Source organism: Nannobrachium achirus (genome assembly GCF_963921795.1).
Source record: "Nannobrachium achirus genome assembly, chromosome: 8".
Classification (NCBI taxonomy): Eukaryota; Metazoa; Chordata; class Actinopteri; order Myctophiformes; family Myctophidae; genus Nannobrachium; species Nannobrachium achirus.
The window spans coordinates 47,027,628-47,045,917 of record NC_137817.1 but is presented as its reverse complement, the minus strand read 5'-3'; positions in this window follow the sequence as shown (position 1 = coordinate 47,045,917).

Sequence of the window (18,290 nt, the reverse complement as noted above, 5' to 3'; positions counted from 1 at the left end):
TTCTCTCAACGTTAAACCACTGTCCGAAACGAGGTGGGAATGTAGGGTAGAGAGTGTCAAAGTACTACGCCACGACATTAAAAATGTTAAAGATGCTTTGCTGGAAGTATCAGAGAAAACTAAAGACGCTAAAATTAAAAGCGAGTCTCTTTCCCTGGTCAACTTTGAGCTGGAAAATTTTGAATTCATTCTGGCTATGGTTATATGGTATGACATTTTGTTTGCTGTTAACACTGTGAGCAAAGATTTGCAGTCTAAGGATATGCAGCTGGATGTGGCTTTGTCTGATATTAAGGGACTGGTTAATTTCATGGAGAACTACAGAGAAACTGGATTTACGTCTTCAAAAATAACAGCAAAAGAGATTGCTGAGGAGATGGGTGTCAGGCCATTATTCACAGAGTCGCGCGTGACGGGGAAACGGAGAAGAGACGCAGACATCCCTCTATCTGGAGAGCGGCTTTTCGAAACGGAATATTTCATTCCAATAGTGGACCAGGCCCTCTCCGCTCTACGCGATCGATTCAAACAAATAAAACAATTAGAGGGCACGTTTGGATTTCTTTTTAACCTGTCCAAACTTTGTGAAATAGATGACATTGAACTGAAGAGAAAGTGTGAGGCTTTGAGCTTGTCTCTGACAGCAACATTAACAGATGGAACCCAGTCTAGTGACCCTAAGGACTACAAACCATGGATTGACATCTAGACCTACTGCACATACAGTATGAAACAGAGCTGATACCTTTAAATGCATTTTGAGGGGAAAAAAATGCTGCTATTTGTACCCTGTATATAAAATGTCACAATGCGACATAGCTCTGTTTACTCAATGCTGTACCCCCCTCCAACTGTATATATGTTCCCCATTTTCAACTGTTTTTTATTGTATTTGTGATACTTGCTTTGGCAATGTAAACGTATGTTTTCTCATGCCAATAAAGCTCCTTTGAATTGAATTGAATTGACATCAATGCAGAGGACCTGTTCACTGAGCTGCGCGTATTGTGCGTAACAGTGCCCAAGGAAGCCAAGACTGCGCTGGAAACACTGCGTTATCTCAAAAAGAGGAAAGGGACATTCCCTAACAGTGAAATTGCCCTTCGGATTTTACTGACAATCCCCGTCACAGTTGCATCTGGGGAGCGCAGTTTCTCCAAGTTAAAACTGATAAAAAAACTATTTACGCACAACCATGTCCCAGGAGAGACTTTGTGGACTTGCCATCATCGCAATAGAACAGGATGCTGTATCTACACTGGATTATAAAGACGTTATTGCAGAATTTGCTGCAAGGAACGCCAGGAGGCAAATCTTAGCATGATTCTCTGCTTGTTGTGTCAACTTGTGTGAGTATAGCCTATTATAATAGCTGCTGCCTGTGTGCTTATTGTTATTGTTAACTTGTCAATTCTTTGAAGTGGTATCCCTACGCTATATCTACGTCACTGGCTGCCTGGGGCAGTGGCGTCAGTTCAGAAAAAGCTAAGGTATGGCAACATGACTGGTGGTTGCCATACCTTACTTACATACCTGCAATAGGCACGATGAAAAGAACATTTTATTATTTCCCCCTGTAGCCAAGGTATGGCAGCTGCCATAGCTTGCCATACCCAATTGACGCCTCTGGTTCCCCCATGCAGACTGCAGTAAAAGTGTGCCCGCCTTAAGTAAAAGTATAAATACTTTTACTCAAGTAAAAGTACCCAAAAAAAAACGGAAAAAAAAAAAAAAAAAAAGGCCTCGCCCCCCGCTCCCCCGCTCAGGGCCCCGCATTTGTGCCGCACGGCCTGCGTCGGTACAGTCTTTCTAGTTTCGGCGCAAACTAAAACTCGAACCATTTAGGGAGTGTTCGTCTAATACTTAAGGTGGGTATAGTCCATAGCGAGGGGGGGTTCTCAAATAATAATTTGATTGTCAGGGGGGACCATGACTTTTTTATTTTGGCTGGAGGGGGGTCCATGCAACTTTAATTTGTTGAATTTTGTATTAAAAAAATGTTTTCTTTTGATATTTTTCATACGTGTTTACTCCCCTATATTTATCAAGTTCCCCCTGATTAACTTGGTAGCCTATATTCCGCTTCTGTAAATCTCCCCACGAGAAACGCATTCATTGGGCGCAGTCGGCGACTCGGCGGCAGTCGGCGCTGACAGCGCAGTGCTTCGAGTTTGTGTTGCATTCTACAAAAGTGATTGTGAAGCGAACAGTAGAACCAACACAGGGCTTTACACACGAGTGCTGCAGTATATCCTATACGTATATTAATTAGGCCTACTTTAAACCATACAGCTTTTGGTAGGCTGTATAATAACTTGAATAATATGAATGTCATATTAATTTCGTATCGGCATTGCCAGGGTGGCATTGCGCACTAGGCTAAAATACCCTATATAGCCTATAACGTTCTCTACAATAAGTAATTGTAGATGATAGTTATATCTATCAAATATGGTTTTATATAGCAAATCAATGTCGGGAAATGTCCATTTTGGGAGCGCACTGCATGGCGCACTGGTAGATCAGCCAACGTTATAGCCTACATCTTTAGATGTAATAGGGACACAATACAGTCCATGGAAGTGGGGCTTTCCAAGGAAGAGGTGACGTTTTATTTGTTTTAATCGCTTCATAATTGACCGAGCCATGATGAACTTAAACCAGAAGAACAAAACGTAATCCTGTAGGCAGGATTTTTTTTGCTCCCTCGCTTTCTCTCTCCATCTCTCTCTCGCTCTGTTCCAAATCATGTCCAAATGGAGACGCTTCATGCGCGGAGCGCAGAGACACAGAGAGAGAGAGAGAGAGAGAGAGAGAGAGAGAGAGAGAGAGAGACACGAGAGTGGACGTTTATTTAAACAGCAGCACACAACTTAATTGGCCCATCAACAGCCTTGGCCTATATCATTGATCTCCAGGGGAGTAAACCGATGTTCGGACTCTCTTTGATTCATTGACTGAAGCCCTTCCACACCTAATTGTTTGTTTATTATTTGAAATAATTAGCAGTGCAGGAACTGTCTATAGTTCTGGTCCACCTCCTCGCTCGCACTCTGTTGCCCGGCGCGCGCTGCTTGTAGATCGGCTACTTTGGCTGAAACTATAAACGACCGTAGAGCTCCAGAATGGCTGGCCGTTGGATCGCCGCGACCCCTCGTTAGAACCGGGGCGACTAGACAGACGGTCGCTCCGTGGTGTTCAACACAAATGGAGCTCGCCGTTCTACATTGCATTGCATAATTGATACTTTTACATTAAAAAGTAAAACAGTTGAGTAGGCTGTATACCTTTTCCACCACTGCCAAAGACCCGCAGCATCATCAAAGACCTATCCCATTGTTTGAACTGCTGCCTTTTTAAAAGATCCACAGGCTTAAAAAACAGCTTTTTATATAGCTGCGCTCATGCACTATTAGCTGTGAGACGGGACTTTTTTTTTTTTTTTTTTTTTTACTTCGTAGGCTATATCTATACTTTTTTTTAAATAAATGTAACTTATTGTTTTGTCTTAACAATAAAGGTTTGCTCCACTTTCGTTGTTCTTGAACTTGTTTTATGCAACAATGATACCGGTAATAAAGCTCATTCATTCTTCATTCATAGCCTATACTTTTCAAACCAAATTAGAACTTTCTTGCGATAAATTAAAGCCCAGGCATTAAGTGTTCTGTAAAAGGCATATTTATTTCAATGATGACATCAGTTTTAAATAACAATAATAATTAAATAACAATAATAAGTAAGACCCACAAATCGGCCCATGGCTATATTATATTAGGCATAGCGTATAGCAGGGGTCCTCAAATACAAATCTTGAAGGTCCAGAAATATTTTTTTGAAACAGGTCCGGGTCCGGGGAAAAATAAATTATGTATATATATATATATATATATATATATATATATATATATATATAAGCCTATATATATATATATATATATATATCCCTTTCATACATTATTTTACATTGGCTAATGTTTTTTTTAGTAGTTTGTTGATGCAGTAATGGTCTTTTTCTGTTTCTTTCTTTATTAAAAGGGTGTTAAGTCCTTTCATCTGGCCTGGGGACTCCTCCAAAATCATTTGGGGTCCTCTTTGACCCACAAGTTGACTCACTTGACTAAAGAGTAACAACCCGTTGAAGGGAGAACAGAATGTAATAAATCAAGGTGGAGCAGAGATATTTATTTTACGAAAATTATTTGTTTGCGCTAGTGTTTGTTTCTTTTAGCAAACTGGGATAATCTTCAAATGATTTATGCTTGTGTCGCAACGTGAATATCGATCCTGAAAACAAGGTGTCGCGCGTCGGAGACGATGCGTGTAGAGAGCCTCCCCACTCCGATGCTTGTGGCTCGCTTTGCTGCATGGCTCGCTGGCTGCATATCCATGGAGAAAGAGAGAGGCAGCCAGCTGTGGCTGCAGTGTGGCACCTCGCGAAAACTCTCTGCAGAGAGAAGATTATAATCCTCATCCTGCAAACGTATTCACGTTGATGTTGTGCTTGTGCGCGAATGAAACCCACTGATTTATAACTAGTTTACAGCCTGCAGCTAATCGCTGCTGCTGCGTGCTGCCCGCTTCGAAAACTTCCGCACTCCGCAGTGAAATGAACAGAGGCGGTGGTACCAGCTTATCAGCGCGTCATTGTCATAGAGATGACAACCCATAATAGTTTATGCCCCGGCATCAGCCAATCAGCGTGCCGTTCTCTCTCTCTCTCGCACACAGACTTCAGAGCGCATGCAATGAAATGAATGAATACAAGGAGAAGTGGAAACAAAACGTGGAGTTCTTTTTTTTTTTTTTTATATATATATATAATTCGTCCTGGGTCCGGTCGGCGGTGCCTCGCGGTCCGGACGTGGACCGCGGTCCGCCTATTGAGGACCCCTGGCGTATAGGATACATACAATATAATAGCCTATACACATGGCTTATTTGCAGGGAACAGTTGGAAAGCCCTCGTCATTGATGAATTCCGTTACGGAATAAAGAGATTGTGGGGGAGAAGATTTAGGTGGCGGTGCCCGGTGCAACTGTCTGTCTGTCTGTCTGTCTGTCTGTCTGTCTGTCTGTCTGTCTGTCTGTCTGTCTGTCTGACTGACTGACTGACTGACTGACTGACTGACTGACTGACTGACTGAATGACTGCACCGACGCTATCTCTCTCTGTGTCATGAAACTAGGCCTAGCCTACTTTTTCCTATTTGCAACCTTCTCTCTCACTGTTATGTCATGCAGTTCCCTGTTTCAGCTGTGAGACTCACAACCCTCGATTACCACCATGAATTGCCTTTGCTTTGATCACTTGATTGGTGATCAGTCCACCATATTCGTCACAGCTGCAGGAGCTAATGACTGGCTAATTCACACATCTATTGTTTGTTTTTCCTTGAAAGCAAATAATGACCGCGCTAATTGATTCATTGGTAACTGAGAGCTATACAAGTGTTTCTCAACCTGTGGGTTGGGACCCAAATTATTTTTGTCCCCAGATGATTAACACGACACCATTTTCTCACTCAACAGTAACCGTGACAAATTAAACATTGGCCAAATTGTCAAATATTAGAGGCCTATTTCTGTTTCATATAAGTGCAACCACTTTTAACAGCTGTCTATCTGTGTGATGAGGGGCTGTGGTGCTGAACTGACTGCTTGACGTTCTCTATATGCATGTGCAATGGGAAAATGAAATCAATCAGTCTGTCCGTCTGTCTGTCCGTCTGTCCGTCTGTCTGTCTGTCTGTCTGTCTGTCTTCCTTCCACACTGGATGTGTGGACAAATTGAATGAATTTTGATATTTTGATGAAATTAATAGGCCTACTGTCTAGGATAGGATAGGAATAGGAATGTTTGTTTACTGTATTTATTCACCAAAAAATAAGTGAATAAAGTGGGTGCAAGTGAACTGCCTGTGCGCCACCGCCGCCACACAATAGCCTACGAATTAATCTACGTATGGTGTCACGGAATCCATAGATTATCCACGATTATAGCCACGGAATCCGTACGGTTCTGTAACAGTAAACCCCGACTCCAGGGTCTCCAGCGCAGCTATGAAGCTTGATGGCCGTATGGCCGTGTTGCGTATCTATAGCAGATATACAAGCTCATAGCGTGGCGAATTGCGACGAGTTGTGAGCTTGTAGCTCTGATATTTTCAACGCGCGTCACCATCGTACGACGAAGGAATAGGCTGATTTTAACAGCGCACAGCACAGAAGAAGCACGCTCACCCTTCGGGATTTAAACCATGCTGACAGATCATGATACAAAAATGATGATGTTGTTTTAATGGTTGTAGCCTACTACTTTAACCAAATAATAATAAGAATAATAGGATTAAATCTGATAAAATAGCCTAAAGGGAGCCAAATGATATAAGGGAGACATTTTCCCAGCCGGTCACAGTGTCCGGTGGACTTTATAATTACCGGCCAATTAAACATTTTAACGGTCAATGGCACAACGTATGCTTCGCCAATATCTTTATATAGACAGACAGACAGACAGACAGACAGACAGACAGACAGACAGACAGACAGACAGACAGACAGACAGAAATCCACTGTCAGAAAGAAAGTAATGACGTGCTGCCGTGCATATCACCGGAAAAAAAAAATCTGGACATGGGGATGGGCGATATAAAGTCGGAAAAAACGCATAACGCACCAATGGATGCGAGTGAGGCAGCGAGTGGAGTAGTAGCACATGGGTATGGTAGCTACCGTACCTTGATTACAGGAGAAAATAATAAAATGTACTTCTTAAAATGAATTCATCATGCTTGTTGCAAAACAACAGCCATGTTACCATACCTTAGCATTTGCAGAACTGACGCTGCTGGCGGGATCGCGCAGCCGAGGAGGATTTTTTTTTTTTTTTTTTTTTTTGCATTATGAGCAGTGTGCGGGCCTATTCGTGGACTCTTTTTATTCTGTCTGTCTGTCAGCATATTCATTACATTACTCCGTGTGAGTAGCCTAATGGCAAAGCATCTGGATAAATCACTGTCTGTCTGTCTGTCTGTCTGTCTGTCTGTCTGTCTGTCTGTCTGTCTGTCTGTCTGTCTGTCTTCCTTCCACACTGGATGTGTGGACAAATTGAATGAATTTTGATATTTTGATAAATGAATTAATAGGCCTACTGTCATTGCATTTCCATTTTTCAATTATACACCGAATAGCGCAATTAAGTAGGCCTAGGTCAACGAGTCAACCCAATTAGCGCTCCCGCAGCTGGTCTGATTGGACTCTGACCAGCTCTGCGCTTCTCAAAGTTACATTAGATCATTTAAACCATTGTGGCATTATTCTCAGCCAACTAATGATAGTCTATTCTGCATTCTGGTTGTCGTCACCCCAAATAATGGATTACTTCTTCATATAATTAATATAGGATATAATGCAGCAGCACTCTTTATGTGCAAAGCCCTCTTCTATAATAATCAGATTCATTTTTACTCACAACAGAGTAAAATATATTTAAACTATTAGATCTGCATTGTTAAATGCAACGGAACAGGCAACAATAGTGGATGGCAATGGCATAGAATTGAATGGTTTGGTCTGTATTTGAACTGGAATGAGTTACTGCTTAAAACAAATGATATAAGAATCACAGTACATTTACAGATTTTTTTTTGTATTATTTATTTTTTTACATGACACGAGACGTGTACCTCGTTGGCTGCATGGCATCGAGTGACGCGTACCAAAGACGCGCATGGCATCGTTACAGGACGCGTGACGCGTACCAAAGACGCGATGCGTCCAGCGCAATCGTGTGCCCTGGAGTGCCACTGGAGCACAACTAACGCATGCATGCACGCACGCATATGTAAACAAAAAGCCATTTGGCACACATGCGTCGCTTCGCTTAGCTGGCACGGAAAAGCCGCCATACACACACACACACACACACACACACACACACACACACACACACACACACACACATATATAGATACATATATATGATGATAAATTATCATTTTGGGGTTCTCTCTTCTGATTGGACCCCAGTTCCTGAACAAACCCTCTATACTAGCAATGATTATTATCAGAATATAAAGCTTTAACCTTTTCTACAAATCCCTTACACAACCATTTAGATAAGATGAGGTTTGTGTGACATTCTGATGACTAAACTGTGGTACAAAACTGTTTAAGGCGAGTGTTGAAAAGAGACTAAGTTACCTTGCTGAGGGGTGAGAGGTGCTGGTACGTATCCACCTAGAGAGAACACACACATTGAGCACAATCAGTGACAATCCTTTAAACTAATTAAGACATTGGTAAAGCCTTGTTGCTGTTGTTGTTGTCCTTGCTGTTATCGTGGTGGACCAGATCAACTAAACCTTGTAGTTGATCCGTTTGAGGTCCACATTCAAGCCAGCCAGGCCCTGAATGTGGTTGGACGCCGGTGGGCGGTCTGAATGATTGTTGTTTTTTAGCATGAGTACTCACATCGCTCTGCAATCGAGCAAAGAGCCCCGGTCGAGCCGCTGGCGAGGACACTAATATTGGCCACCCCTGAACTGCCAATTAACTTCTGCAGTATTTGTATGAGTGTGAATGGAGGTGAATTCACGTTTTTTTTTAAAGAGAATTGATGACTGCAAAACAAAATACAGTATATATTTCATACACAGTATTCACCAAATTAATCCATTACAATTTAGAATTACAATTTAGGCATTTAGCAGACGCTATTAAACCAGAGCCATTTAAAATAGCAAGGTAATACATCAATACATCAACATCAATATATCCATATTATGATGAATTCAAGACTTTTCAGTTTTAATCTGAAGTGAATAGCAGTGTGGCACCAGTCAGTCACTAGTTAGTACTAAAGCTAAAGTGACAGGGTGATGAAAGTGACCAGCATAGGGGTCAAGGAGCATAAGAGGGGGCCAAAGTCTGACCATACAGTACACAGATAATCCTGAGTCCTATTTTAACTTGGAGTGTAAAGATTGAACCATAAGGACAGGTTCATGCTATTAAAACCTACAAGAAATGTCCTAAAAGTGACCGCATAGTCGCATAGTGACAGAGGTGGTCATTGCACATTTTCTGCCAGAGCGGAGCGCTTTCCAAAGTTGAATAGTTAAACATTTCTGAGAAATGTGCATAAGACATGGAACATATGTATCTGCTGATCATGCAGGAGCGCTTTCCCTCAAGGGTTTGTCTTGCTTCCATATTTCACTATTTTCAATTCAACAAAGACAGTACAGTACATTTTAGGCAAGAAATATGCCATCACTCAATTTTGATTAATGTAACATCACACCTACAGTACTAGTCAATATCTGGTTCCAGAGTTCAAGTCTGTTTCAATCTATCACTTTTAAAGGGATAATTCACCTAATTTTTTTCTATCGATTACTCGATTATGATTTTCGAATTCCTAAGCCAATAATTTGATGATCAGCAGTGGTTCCCTACGGAGACACAAAGCGCCTCCTTTTTCTCTATGGAGACACAAAGAGTCTCCTCGAATTATTAGCTAAGGAATGTGACAAAAACAATAAAATATCCATGAATTCCAGTCTGCATGGGGTGAGTAATTGATAGAAAAAGAGTCATTTTAGGGGGGAACGCACCCTAGGGCAGCACTTTCTTTTTCATAATAGGCTGTGTGAACATAACCTAAGTAAGAGGTCAATCTTTACACTCTCGGGGTCTAAATAACACTCAGGACATTGCCAGAATTTGCCACCATAAAAAGAGAGCCAAGGCAAACATAATCCCCATCCATCCATGACTGGAAGGGAGGGGGAAGATGGCCTTTCCATGCAGATATCTTTAGCAGTTAACCCCTCTCGCCGTCTCTTTGATGTTATTAGCGCTGAACAGGAGGTGAGGGGTCAGTCTGTCCGTTTGTCTGTCTGTCTGTCTGTGTTACTTGTATGTCGGCAGCTGGGCATAAATCCACCTCCTGATCCAGAAACAGGGACCAACAGTTAAACCAATGTATATTACCCTAGGTCGGAGGTTTTGTGGCGCAACGAAAATCCATAGATCACCAATTACGATGTGACGTGAGCAATGACACCGGGACAATTCAGACATATCAATGTCCAGGTATTGTCCAACAACCCCGAAGTTCTACTAATGTTCAATGTCGCATTAACCCATATTACAAACTGTCCCAAATTAGCTATGTAAGCTATTGCAACACAATGTGAGCAAGTAGTTTTGTGTGTAACTTTTGGAACATTTAAAAAACTTTAGGAACCTTTAGGAAACAGCAGGTTGTGTTAGTCTCATATTGCATCTGAAGGTCCTGGCTGGCCAAAGCCAAGCCTGTAGGTGTTCTGTTCTGCTCCAGCACTATGATAAACGACATGTCTTCCAGGACCTGCAGGTTGTTGTCAGTGATTCATGATACGAGGGAAGGTCCTCTGGGGTCACAGTATTATACACAATAACATTATTCTGCCTTCACCATCGAAGGTCCCGTCATATTCTGTTGAACCTCTACTGTACTGGACCTTATCTGGTTTCATTCACAAGTCAGCTGTTGTCATCAGACGCAAGCACACACGCACGCACGCACGCACACACACACTCTTTCTCTCTCACACTCATGCATACAACACGTGCACAGACAGACAGACATCATTACCTGGGTAAGCCTGCTGTGGATAGCCACCTCCATAACCTGGAACCAAGCCACCTGCACCTGTAAGATAAATAAAATTCAACAGACGCTCATCATCAGTTAATTAATTACCAACATTAGCAGGTGAATTATTGACACAAGTTAACAGCAAAAGAAAACTTTTTGTCCTGTTCATGAATACCAAATATATTTCAGTTCCTGTCTTGTTGGTGCAAATATCTACCTCACTGTGGAGAAACAAGTATAGTTAAGTCTATGTTATACTGTGTGTGAGCCAAGCTGTGGCTCAAGGCTCAGTAGTTCAACTGCCAACAACTGCTCATGGGTCTGGCTATTGAGTTTTTCCCCTTTTAATTTGCATACAATATCTCTGACCAATAGGGCTGTGGCTATGAGATAACGCTCATCCTTCGCAGACAGGCAGAGAGGAAGAGAAGGATGGAACATGTGACAATTACACTGTTCACTGTTTATTCATTTATTGCAGTAGAGGCCATGGACTTGACAAGAAGCAGCCACAGTAGGGCCAGAGGCACATGTATGGTAATGTGGGGGTCCTTGGCATGGAAAGGCTTGGGAACCCTTGCAGTACTGTGGATACATACCTTGCTGTGGATATCCACCGGCTCCCAGATTACCATAACCTATGGACATGAGAGGGTAAAACAAAACATCACAAACCATGATCGTACACAGTGGCGTCTGGGTTGTAAACACAACAGCAACTCCGTTCCTGAGTTCAAACCAATTCTTCATTCGATTTTGATCTTGACCTTAATTGCGACCTTGGCTTTTTTTCTTTTTACCCAAAGTTGGTCAACTTTTCAGTGTCCCTTTCAGTGTCCCCGGATCATTGCCACCAGGTTTCGTAAAAATCTGCCCATCTAATCTGTTCTTGAGTTATGTTGTTCACAGATACACAGGGACAAATACACAGACAGGAGTGATTACAATACCACCTAAAGGTTGGGGGTGAATATCTCTGACCAATAGGGCTGTGGCTATGAGATAACGCTCATCCTTTGCGGACAGGCAGAGAGCAAGAGAAAGATGGAACATGTGACCATTACACTGTTCATTTATTTATCTTGCAACATGACAAGAAGCAGCAGCAGTAGGGCCGGAGGCTATGGTAATGTCCTTGGCATGGAAAGGTTTGGGAACGTGCACTCTACTGTAGATACATACCTTGTTGTGGATATCCACCGGCTCCCAGATTACCATAACCTATGGACATGAGAGGGTAAAATAAAACATCACAAACCATGATCGTACACAGTGGATCTCCATTCCTGAGTTCACACCATGACCATGGGCCCTATTTTCGTCCGTGCCTTACCCCTTATCCCTAAACTTCTTTGCCTTTTTTCACTATTTTGAAAAACATTTTTAAAATAGTTCAAATAGCTGATCAACAAGCTCACAACTTGTCGATGTAGATCGGCTATTTGATTTTTTTTTAAATGTTTTTCAAAATAGCGAGGAAAAAAAAGTGGTAAGGCACGGATAAAAATATAGCTGCAATTCTTCATTTATTTTTCATTCGATTTTGATCTTTTGTACTCAAAGTTGGTCAACTTTTCAGTGTCCCTTTCAGTGTCCCCTGATCATTCAATTTAGAACAATTTACAATTTAGGCATTTAGCAGACGCTTTTAATCCAGAGCGACTTACAATAAGCAGGTAATACATCAATACAATAAGCAAGATAATATGTCAATACATCAACAACAATACAACAAATGCATAGGAATATCAATCTAGAAAAACAATAACCATGCACCTGTAATCAGTAAAAAATGTTGTAAAACCTAAAAATGCTATCTAGCTTTCATGTATGGTCATCGAGCGTAGGCGAGTGCTACAGTAAGTGCTATGGGTTTAGGTGGAGCCTGAAGAGGTGAGTCTTCAGTCCATGGCGGAAGCTAGGGAGTGAGTCTGTAGTTCTAAGTGCGACAGGGAGTTTATTCCACAGTTTGGGGGCCAAGAGGGAGAACTGTCTAGGCCGAGTGGATTTTGACCTGGGGTTTTTAGCGAGGGTTCTGTCAGCATCCCTGTGTTAGATGATCTGAGTGAACGGGTGGGGTTGTAGGGGTTGATCAGGCATTGGTGGTATGGAGGTAGCCTGATAAATCAGTCCGCACATTACCACCCCCTGTTGGTGGGTGGTGTGTAGTGTGGACTGACCCCGGAGATTAAATATATTATTTCTTCTCGCCCGAGGAGCGGGCGAATTGAATGGGCCAATCAGGGTTGTATGCTTGGGGCACGTGGTTTGGCGTCTGGTGGATTCCCAAGGCTGGTCCGGTCCCAGCCCCCCCCAACCCCCTCCTTTCAGAACTCTTCTGCCCACGTGAGAGTCCCTAGTGGACTCTGATTGGTGCTCTTCTGCCCACGTGAGTCGCTAGTGGACTCTGATTGGTCCCTGAAAACTGTCATGGCGGAGTCAGGCGGACGCCCGCTCGACTCGAATTCTTTTAATAAACTATACAATAGTGCAGTTTCATTACGTTTTAATACGATTTTGCACTAACGTAAATATGCAATCATATAATATGTTATAAGAAATAACGTATCTTTGCAATGTCACGCCACATCGCCGTCGGGGGCTCTAAGCGTGTGTGTGTGTGTGTGTGTGTGTGTGTGTGTGTGTGTGTGTGTGACGTCAATAGGCTTAAGCCCGCCCCCCCCAGAAGTGGAATGTCTCCCCGAAGGATCAGACTCTTTCCCAAAATGAAGTGAAACGTAGTGTGTGAAGAGTCTGACGCTTGCAGTCAGGCAAGTATGGAGGTGCCATACCTTTGGCTGCCTTGAAGGCCAGCATCAGTGTTTTGTATTCTGTGCAGGCCGCAAAACCTGCCCATCTAATCTGTTCTTGAGTTATGTTGTTCACAGATACACAGGGACAAATACACAGACATGAGTGATTACAATACCACCTAAAGGTTGGGGGTGAATATCTCTGACCAATAGGGCTGTGGCTATGAGATAATGCTCATCCTTCGTGGACAGGCAGAGAGGAAGAGAAAGATGGCACATGTGACCATTACACTGTTCACCGTTTATTCATTTATTTATCTTGCAGTAGGGCCGTGGACATGACAAGAAGCAGCAGCAAAGGCTAAGGTAATGTGGGGATCCTTGGCATGGAAAGGTTTGGGAACCATGTACTGTCTGTAGATACAACATACCTTGTTGTGGATATCCGCCAGCACCACCGGCTCCCAGATTACCATAACCTACGAACATGAGAGAAACCTCTATGAATGTACTGCATACTGTACAGGTAACTGAAAGTATGAAGATGATCGTACACAGTGGGTCATGTTTCGCACCTCTGGGTTGTAAACACTACAGCACCTCCACTTCTGAGTTCACACAAATTCTTCATTCATTCTTAATTCAATTGTTGATTGATTGAATACTTGTAGTCAGAAATGACTGTTGTAAAAATGCTAAAGAGTCTCCCACCGGAAATGTTGCCGGTCATCAAATTATTGGCCCAGGAATGCGACAAAAACTACGAAATCTCCATGAATTCAAGGCTTTGTGGGGTGTGTATTGTGTAAATGATAGAAAACAAGTGACTAATCCTTTAAGGCTAAAAGGATAACACAAAAAGGTCCTGGGGACCTGTTTCTATTGTGGTCCTACAGTATGGATTTGGTCACCTTGATTGATTGTGACCTTTGGCCTATTTTGCACCCAAAGTTAGTCAACTTTCCAGTGGTCCTGTACTGATCATTCCCACCAGGTTTCATAACAAACATGACTAAGGTGTGGCTCCAATGTGGATATAGGACGTCATGTGGCCATGATGTCATAGATATGCCAAATTTGGGCAAGCTGAAACCTGAGCCCAATATCAGAGCCCCCTTTATAAAAATCGCACCAGTGCAAAGTGAGCGGTGCATACACAACACTCATGCATATCTCCTTGTATGGGCTGTTCTGTCTGTGACGTTAGTTACTTTATGTGTATGAGCACGGATCTCCATACGTACTAAAACATACAGAGTAAAACGTAGGAGCGGTTTGCACTACTCAAAATGTTAAAGTCATTATTATGCGTAGTAAAACATTTAAATAACAGTAATTTTTCAAAAATATAAAACTTCTGGGAAATTAAATGAGTGGAGGAATATTTATGTGGCTTACCAGCAGTGTGCACAAGAAATTTAGCGCTGATCGGCCCAGCGATTTACGAGACACAGACAGACACACAGACAGCAGTAAAAAGCTTCCCTGTTCTTTGGTGTCAGTGAAAAGAAAACTCCATCTAAACTTCCCTGGCTTTGGTAGAGCAGCTATTAGATTGTGCGTCTCCTAGGCTCTCCCAGAGGGTCATGACTCATGCTATCTGCAGTCCCACTTTGATGTTGGACAAGATGGTGCTAATTCAGCCTCCACAGGGAAACGTGTTCAGTTAACGTCCTCATTTTGTAAAGGTCAGCTCCCAGCGGCTCTGTAGGAATACACTGCCTGGTTCTTCTGATAGGGCCTCGAGAATCTTCATGTGCTTCTTGTAAAACACGCTTACTTTGAGGGAATGAATACATAATAGCCAGTAGACTTGACATCTGTCATATACAGTAGTTATTAACCAATTAGGCGCCATTTCATTGCTGTCAGGTGGAAACCATTTTCCCCCAAAACTGTTACTTTGTAGAATTTAAATTCAATGATGTAATTTATGAAAAAACATAAAAAATTGAAATGTGCAGATACTGTAAGAGGTTTCATCCTGACAGCAAAGATATTATACATACGTTGTCCTACCTAGGTGCGTGTTGCACGAAAATAGCTTGTAGATCGGCTGCTATTTGTCAAATGAGGAAGCATATAGGGCTTAAGTGGTTGCAGTAACAGCACTTGAGTAAATATACTCTGGGGGTGCACGGTGGCGCTGGTGCAGTTGGTAGCGCTGTCGCCTCACAGCTAGACGGTCCTGGGTTCGATTCCCGCTGGGGACGCTGTGGGCGTGTTCTCTCCTCTGTGTCATCAGTACCCATACCCTAGGTGTGGTTGGCAAAGGGGCCTATCTGTGTGGCGTTTGCATGTTCTCTCCGTGTCCCCTTACTCCCCTAGGGTAGGTACCCTCACAAAAACATGCAGTAATCCTGGTCTCTTTACTGCCTCCCCCTGGCCAGCCGGGCGCCTGATGGAGGGGAAAGGAACTGGTTGGAATAACGTGTTCCTTCCACGCGCTACGTCCAACCAGGGAAACTCTCCCCTGTCAGGTGAAAAGAAGCGGCTTGGACTCCTCATGCATAGAAGGAAGCATGAGGTCAGTCTGTTGCTCTCCCCAGGTTGGCAGAGTCAAAGTGACAGCTTGATATAGATCGCTACAGATCAGATGATTGGTCCAGTACCTGGTTTGGGTGGTTTAGCTCCTCCTCCTGCTCCTACTCCAGTACCGCCTCCTCCCAGTCCGTAACCAGCGCCAGTCCCGCCTCCTCCCAGTCCGTAACCAGCGCCCCCCGGATACCTCACCCCACCTGACGGGAACAAGAATGCGTTAGACACCAAAATAAAGCTTTATTTAATGTACACTCCATCACCCAACGGTGTCGCTTGCCCAAAAGAACTGATCTGTTCTTTTGGTCAGTCAGCGTCTGACTACAGAGTATCATCAAGAGGAATTAAGATTAAAGAATATAATGAAGACTCAAATGAAGAGTTTTAGCGTATAATGCTTATTATACTCACTGGTGCAATATTTATTGATTTAACAAAAGCTTTTGATTTAGTTGACAGATATCTTCTTTTAGATAAACTCCATGCAATTGGCCTTTCTCAAAATGCCCTTCTGTGGTTCAACTCATACCTCCATAATAGAAAGCAGTGTGTGGTCTTGGATGGAAATAAATCTGCTATGGTGGTTCAACATAAAGGCGTGCCCCAGGGATCAACTTTGGGACCCCTTCTTTTTTCTATTTATGTGAACAGTCTACCTTCAATTTTTAAATACTGTTGTTCCCAGCTTTATGCAGATGACACGGTCATCTATACATCCAGTTCAGACTTATCTCAAATTCAGTCATCTTTGCAATATGACTACAACATACTGCAAAACTGGCTTTTACATAATAAATTAATCCTAAACAAATCAAAGTCTTTTATCATGTTTTTCGGCACTAGACCTAAACTCAGATCCATACCTGTTTCCTTCCCAATAACCAGTCATGATGGCACGCCTCTGGATAGAGCTGACAACATTAAGTATCTTGGTGTATGGCTAGACTCAGAACTCACATTCAAATCACATATTAATCATGTTCTTAAAAAGGTTAATTTTGGAATAAGTGTTTTATATAGATCCAGAGACTGTTTTTCATTTAATGTTCGTAAGAAACTGGCTACACAGTTAATACTTCCACTGTTTGATTATTGTGACGTGGTTTATCAAAATGCCTCGAAGACAGATCTTGTTCCACTTAACACAGCATACAATAGACTCTGTAGATTTGTCCTTGGTTGTCCTTTTCTCACGCACCACTGCAACATGTATGACAGACTTCAATGGCAACCACTAAATGTAAGAAGACACATGCACTGGCTTCAACTGGTATTCAAATGTATTTATTTCAGTTATCCCATATACCTTAAACGCTTTTTAGTACCCATTCCTTCAATACAACGTACCAGACATTCTACCCAGGTATACTTTACTGTTGATTTGGTTACTAATGAAATTGGTACACATGCCTTTTCTTTCAAAGCTCCCTTAGATTGGAATAATTTACCCGTTAATATTAGAGCTATTTCAACATTCCCAGTTTTTAAACGTGCACTGTCTTCATACTTGGAGGTTGTATGTTCCTGTTATCGGTAAACCTGCCATCATACATGCCATGACTCTATACTCGATTATATATATTTGTCTCTATATTTGATAATATCGTTTTGAAGTCAATGTCTTGAACATACTATATGCTAACAATTGTCTCAATGTCTGATCATAGGATGTAATGCTGATTTAATGCTGTGATTTTTGTCAAGGTTCATAATGTTATGTGTGTTGTTTTTTTGTTTTGTTTTTGTTCTGTCCAGTATGTTTTGTCTACTCTGTATACATGTAACCATTGTAACATGTATTTATGTTGGGGCCCCCCTCTAAAACGAGATGGCACATCTCAAGGGGTTAAGCCTAATAAAGAAACTTGAATCATCATTATGTTCCATCATACAGGTCATACTTCGTCGTACGATGAAGTATAAATCATGACAGATAGTTATTCCACGATAAGATATTGGCAAAAGAAGCTTGAAGAAAACAAATCCTTCAAATAAGCTGCGCTGATGAGTTTCAACAAGATGGTGAAACGAACACAACATTAAATACTATACACATTTGCTGAGTCGTTAAATAGAATGCAATCAGCACAAAAAGCCAGGTTGTTGTTTATGTTTTCAGTCGTTACAGAGGGAATTAATTAATGGAACCCTGTATGCTGTATGCCAAGTTTCTGCATTTCCAAGGGAAGGAGCATTTGATCAGCATGAATAATGTTTCAGTGACATTGGCCTGGGTGTTCTATGTCCTACTCCTAGTGCAAGTGTTCTCAAACTTTTCAGGCCGTGACCCCAAAATAATCTTATTTAAACTTGGGGCCCCCCACCCTGACAAACACTTGGAATTGTAGGAG